The following is a 6,449-nucleotide window of genomic DNA, read 5'->3' on the forward strand; positions in this document are numbered from 1 at the left end:
TCTCTCTCTCTCTCTCTCTCCTCTCTCACTCTCCCTCTCACTCTCTCTCTCTCTCTCTCTCTCTTTCTCCTTTCCTCCCTCCCTCCCTCCATCCCTCTCTCCTGTCTTCCTTTCCTCGCATCTCCCTCTCCCTCCTTCCCTCCCTCCCTCCCTCCCTCCCTCCCTCCCTCCCTCCCTCCCTCCTTGCCTCCTTTCCTCCCTCCCTCCTTCCTCCCTCCCTCCTACATTAATGGCAAGAGAGCAACATCGTTAGTACCGGTGAGATAATTATCCCAGTTGACATTACTCGACACACTTCGCTCCGTCAGTTAATTCGGAATTAAACTTCTCTTATATATCCTGGTTGTTAATTAATTTACCGTTGTATTTCTTTTTATTTTTAATGATTTTATTATTATCTTCTTTTTATATTTGTGGCTTCATTTTTTTTTTATTAGTGTTTTTAGTCTTTTTTATTGTTTTTTTTATTCTTGTTTATTTTATTTATATTTTTTCCCCTCGGGCGTAGAGGGGAAGGGAGATTGGGAGAGTAGAGAGAGCATTCTAATATATATATTAAGTGAATTTATTTATATTTTGTACTTTTTTGAGCGAGGAGGGTAGCTGGGGGGTGGGTGGGGGGTGAGGGTATTATTTGCTCAGTGTAATAAGCTGAGAACACGGGAATGAATACAGTGTAATATCCTCCCTGGGCTTGTAATACCTGTAATGTAATGTAGTATTGTAATTATTATTATTATTAAAGGGAGGAAAAAGAAAGAAGCATTGGAGAAAGACATAGAAGTAAAAATGAAGAAGAGGAAGAAAAATTAAGGAAAGACATAGATGACCAAAAAGATTATGAAAGACGGAGTGAAAGAAAGAGAGAAGAGAGTTTCTATGAGACAAAAATGAAAGAAGGAATGAAAGGAGAGAGAAGAGAGTCATCTTATGAGATAAGAATGAAAGAAGGAATGAAAAAAAAAACGGAAAAATTAAAGAAGAGAGAAGAGATTAATCTTATGAGATAAAAATGAAAGAAGGGATGAAAGAAAAATGAAAGAAGAGAGAAAAGTGTCATCTTATGAGACAAAAAAATTATAGAAGAGAGAAGAGAGTCATCTTAGTGTATGAGTCAGACCTTAACGCAACCACAAGGAATTATTTGACTAGCTCTTATTAGCAAGAGGTGGGGGGGGGGGGGGGACCAAAAGGAGGGATGGGGGGAGGGGGAGAGATATAGACATTAACTCCATATCGTGACGTTAGATGTCAGGCTGCGGGTATGTTTAATGTAATTGTTTCTGAGAGGGGGTTGGGGAGAAGGGTAAGGGTAGGGGGTTGGGGAGAGGGGTAAGGGTAGGGGGTTGGGGAGAGGGGTAAGGGTAGGGGGTAGGGGTAGGGGGTTGGGGAGAGAGGGGAAGGGGGAGAGCAGTCCTAGAGTTGTTCGAAAGGAGGGGGGAGGGGAGGGGGTAGTTTTTAGAATTGTTCAAACGAGAGGGAGGAGGGGAAGAGGGGTCCTAGAATTGTTTAAACGGGGAGGGGGAGGGTCTTAGAATGCTTCAGTGGGGGGGGGGGGAAGGAAAGGGAAAGAAGAAACTTTCAAATTATTCAAATATATATATATTTATTTATTTATTTATTTACTTATTTATTTATTTATTTATTAGAAAGTTGTCTTTAAGAGAGGCCTTGTCTTGTGATAAGTTGATTTCTGACGCGAATATGAACTCAATGTCCTTGCTAGGAAGATTCATTTGTTTATATATATATATATATATATATATATATATATATATATATATATATATATATATATATATATATATGTGTGTGTGTGTGTGTGTGTGTGTGTATGTGTGTGTGTGTGTGTGTGTGTGTGTGTGTGTGTATGTGTGTGTGTGTGTGTTTATGACATATAGTCGATGTGAGTTTTCGAATGTTTGTTATACTAAAAGAGAAGACAAGAGAGAGAGAGAGAGAGAAGAGAAGAAAAGAGAAATAGACGAAAGAAAAAAACAGAAAGATAAAGAAAAGAGAAGAAAAAGACAGGGAAAGAGAAGGATAAAGACGGAGGAAGAGAAAGGAAAGGGAGAGAGATAAGAAAGAAGAAGACAGAGATAGAGAAAGAGAAAGAGATATGCGCCCTGTTTTCGTTTCCTTGCGGTCGAGCAGAAGTCTTGCAAAGTTGAGTCAGATTCGGTTCTTCCTCTTAATGCAATTATTCAATGGAGGACATGCCACGAAGTCCTTGGAGGATCGTAGGACTCTCTGGCTCTCGCTCTCTCTCGCTCTCGCTCTCTCTCTCTCTCTCTCTCTCTCTCTCTCTCTCTCTCTCTCTCTCTCTCTCTCTCTCTCTCTCTCTCTCTCTCTCTTTCTATTTCGTTCGGTCTTCCTTTCTGGCCTTCCCTCCTTCTCTGTCTCTCCATCCCTCTTCCTATTACTCCCCATCTCCTTTCCTCCCTCCCTCCCTCTTTCTTCCTTAATTCCCTCCCTCCCTCCTTCCTTCCTTCCTTCCTTAATTCCCTCCCTCCCTCCTTCCATCCTTAATTCCCTCCCTCCCTCCTCCCTTCCTTAATTCCCTCCCTCCCTCCTTTCTTCCTTAATTCCCTCCCTCCCTCCCTCCCTCCCTCCCGAGTCGCCTCTTCATAAGTCTTTTTCCCTCCACCTTACCCGAGGGCGAGGTAGATACTCCGGCCACTATTTACGCTTTACATTGTGTGGCCCCCAGTTATGACGGTACTGCGACACGGGTATATTGCAATTTGTCGGCCGGTCTTATGATTATTGTTATGATTATTGTCTCTCTTGGCTCTGCGTTGTGTTCGTTCTTTTCTGTTATTTGTCTTTTTTTCTGTTTTCTCTTTTAATTTTTTTTCACTCTTTCTCTCTTTCATTTTTCTTTTTCTTGTATTTCTCTTTCTCTCTCTCTCTCTCTCTCTCTCTCCCTCTCTCTCTCCCTCTCTCTCTCCCTCTCCTCTCCTCTCTCTCTCTCCTCTCTCTCTCTCTCCCTCTCTCTCTCCCTCTCTCTCTCTCTCTCTCCCTCTCTCTCTCTCCCTCTCTCTCTCTCTCTCTCTCTCTCTCTCTCTCTCCTCTCTCTCTCTCTCTCTCTCTCTCTCTCTCTCCCCCTCTCTCTCTCTCTCTCCCCTTCTCTCTCTCTCTCTCTCCTCTCTCTCTCTTCTCTCTCTCTCCCTCTCTCTCTCTCTCCTTTCAGTTTCCCTCTCATCGTTTCTCTTCCCTTCCCTCCTTTCTTTGGTGATAATTACTATATAATGTTGGTGTATTTTACTGAATTGTTCGTGGTAAGCTTGTGTATTGGTCAAGTGTCTCTTCTTGCTTGCTTGCTTTGTTTTGTTTTGCTTTTATGGGGTATGGTATTTCTTTCTCGTCCCCTTTTCGTATGTGTTTATCATGTTATATTTCTTGTTCTCTTTTCGTTTCTTCTTTTCTAACCCGTTCTTCTTCCTCTCCCTCCTCTTCTCCCCTTCCTCTTCCTCCTTCTCTCCTTCCTCTTCCTCCTTCTCCCCCCCCTTCCCCTCTTTTCCCCCTTCTCTCCTTCTTTCCTTCTCCCCTCTTCTTCCCTTCTCCCCGTTTTTCCCCTTCTCTCCTTCTTTCCCTCTCCCCCTCTTCCCCCATCTCTCCTTCTTTTCTTCTCCTCTCTTCCTCCCTTCCCCCCCTTCTTTTCCCCCCTTCTATCCTTCTTTCCCTCTCCCCTCCCTTCTTTCCTTCTCTCCTTTTCCCCCCTTTCTCCCCCCCCCCCTTCTTTTCCAAAGTAAATGAAGCTCGTCCGCCAAACCTCGGCCGGCTGCTCCACAAATCTCCGTAAAACCGAACTTGTAATTGATTCTTTTCGATAACTCTCTCTCCCTCTTTCTCTCTTTCTTTCTTGAGATTTCTATTTTCTCTTTCCTAAGCTTTGTTTTCTCTTTTCTTCTCTCCTTTCCTTTCTCCTCTCTCTCTCTCTCTCTCTCTCTCTCTCTCTCTCTCTCTCTCTCTCTCCTCTCTCTCTCTCTCACTCTCTCTCTCTCTCTTTCTCTCTCCCTTCCTCCCTCTCCCTTCCTCCCTCTCTCTCCCTCCCTCCCTCCCTCCCTCCCTCCCCTACCTTCCTCCATCCCTCTCCCTTCCCTCTTCCCCTACCTCACTCCCTTCCCCTCCCCCCCTTTCCTTTCGCTTTGACACTGTGACTTTCCATCTGCGTAAAAAAATCCGCCACGATTTGTTGCGTCTCGATTTCCTCCTTTGCTTGGCAACGATGCAGTGGAGATTGAATCAGAGGTTGAAAAGTTATTGTTAGTATTTGTAAAGTGATATTGGTATTGTATTATTGATATCGTGATACTAATGAAGGGTTGGTATTCATATGGTGAAGTTGGTATTGCAATTTTGTTGATATACGGGTGAAGGGACGTCGTTAATCGGACACAGAGATAGTGATGATGAATATTGTGAGTGTTAATGCGGCGCGTCGAATCAGGATGCTCGCTACTTCACGGTGATTATCTCTTTATGTTTCTCTCTCCTCCCTTTTATTCATCTCTTCCCATCCCCTTATTTTTATCCTCCTTTCCCGGCCCTTCTACCTCTTATCCTCTGTTTCCCCTCTCTTCATCATTCTCTTCTTATCCTCTCTCCGTATCGTTTTATCCTCTTTTCCCTCCCTACCCCTGCCTATCCTTCTATCCTATGGCTGATTCCCCCTTTATCATCTTATCTTCTCCCGCTTCCTTTTATCCCCATATCCTTCTTCACTCGCCCTTTATCCTCCTATGCTTCCTCACTCACCTTTTATCCTCCTATCCCCCACTTTCACACTCCCCATTTATCCTCCTGTGTTCTCTCCACTCCCCCTTTATCCTCCTATCCACTTCCTCCCGCTCTTCCTCCATCCCTCCCTTCTCCCCCCCCAACCCCTCCCCTCTCCCCCTTCCCCTCCCTCCTCCCCCTTCTCTCCCCTCTCCCCCCTTCCCTCCCCTCTCCCCCCTTCCCTCCCCTCTCCGCTCTCCCCCCACCCCTCCCCTCTCCCCCCTTAATGTAAGAAGCTGTAATAATCCATCTGTCGAGGTCCCTCCAGGGGTTTTCATTTTATTACGGCGTGGCATGGACGGCTTTACTCTCCTTTTCTCTTTCTCTTTCTCTTTCGGTTCACTTTTTCTTTCCTTTTTTTTTGGGGGGGGGGGGGAAGGCCTTTCTCTTTATTGCTTTTTTTTTCTCTCTCTTTAGTTCTCTATTTTTCTTTATTTTGCTTCTCTCTCTCTCTTTCCCTCTCTCTTGTTTTTTTTCTCTCTCTTTTTCCTTTCTCTTCCTTCTCTCTCTTTCAAGTTTCTCTTGTCTCTCTCTCTCTCTCTCTCTCTCTCTCTCTCTCTCTCTCTCTCTCTCTTCTCTCTCTCTCTCTCTCTCTCTCTCCTCTCTCTCTCTCTCTCTCTCTCTCCCTCCCTCTCTCTCTCTCTCTCTCTCTCTCTCTCTCTCTCTCTCTCTCTCTCGACCCCGTGCATCACATCTTTCCCACTTCCTTTTTAACTGAGGCCGCATGCATGTGTGTGTGTGTAGGCGCGCGCGTGTGTGTATGTGCGTGTGCGTGTGTGCTTGATAATGCATTCACACGCACGCATGCACGAATGAGCTCACGGCAGTTTTATTTGTAAGAGTAAGAGAGAGGAAATGGGCAATTTTCAGTGTCACGTGTAGTAACAAAGACCAAATTGGTGTTGTCAGGAGCTGAGGGCTCAACGGGTGGCGTCTGCTGCAGGCCCACTGGTCGTTCACCACCCTCAGTCTATCACACCTCGCTCTCTCTCTCTCTCTCTCTCTCTCTCTCTCTCTCTCTCTCTCTCTCTCTCTCTCCTCTCTCTCTCTCTCTTCTCTCTCTCTCTGTCCTCTCTCTCTCTCTCTCTCTCTCTTCTCTCTCTCTCTCTCTCTCTCTCTCTCTCTCTCTCCCTCTCTCCCTCTCTCTCTCTCTCTCTCTCTCTCTCTCTCTCTCTCTCTCTCTCTCTCTTCCGGTAGTTTTAGAAGAAATCACAGGTCGCCGAAAGGGCGTCAGGAATGATAATAATTTACGGTAATGACTAGATAAGGAAATCTTGAGAGAGAATTCAGAAAGACAAAAAAAATGATGGGGGGGAAGGGAAAAGAAACCTGAGCAATGTCTTGGAAATCGTGTTCGAAGACATACACAAGAAGAGCAACTGGACCTTCCGTGCTGCCGAGAGGCGGCGGGGGACGGGGTCAGGCTGCGTGTGATTTCGCATGCATCGAGGTCGCTTTAGTACCAGTGACAGTAGGGGGGTGAGGTAGGGGGTGATAGGGGGAAAGTTGAGGATAGGAAGGATCGGAAGGGGGGGGGAGAGATATAAGGGAGTGGAAGGATCTAGAGGGGGAGGGGGGATAGGAGGGAGGAGGGGGGTTAGGAAGGAAGAAAAGTAGGATAGAGGGGATTGGAAGGAGATAAGGGGGTGGGTGGAGGGGATGGAGAG

Source organism: Penaeus monodon, chromosome 41 (assembly GCF_015228065.2).
Source record: "Penaeus monodon isolate SGIC_2016 chromosome 41, NSTDA_Pmon_1, whole genome shotgun sequence".
Lineage (NCBI taxonomy): Eukaryota > Metazoa > Arthropoda > Malacostraca > Decapoda > Penaeidae > Penaeus > Penaeus monodon.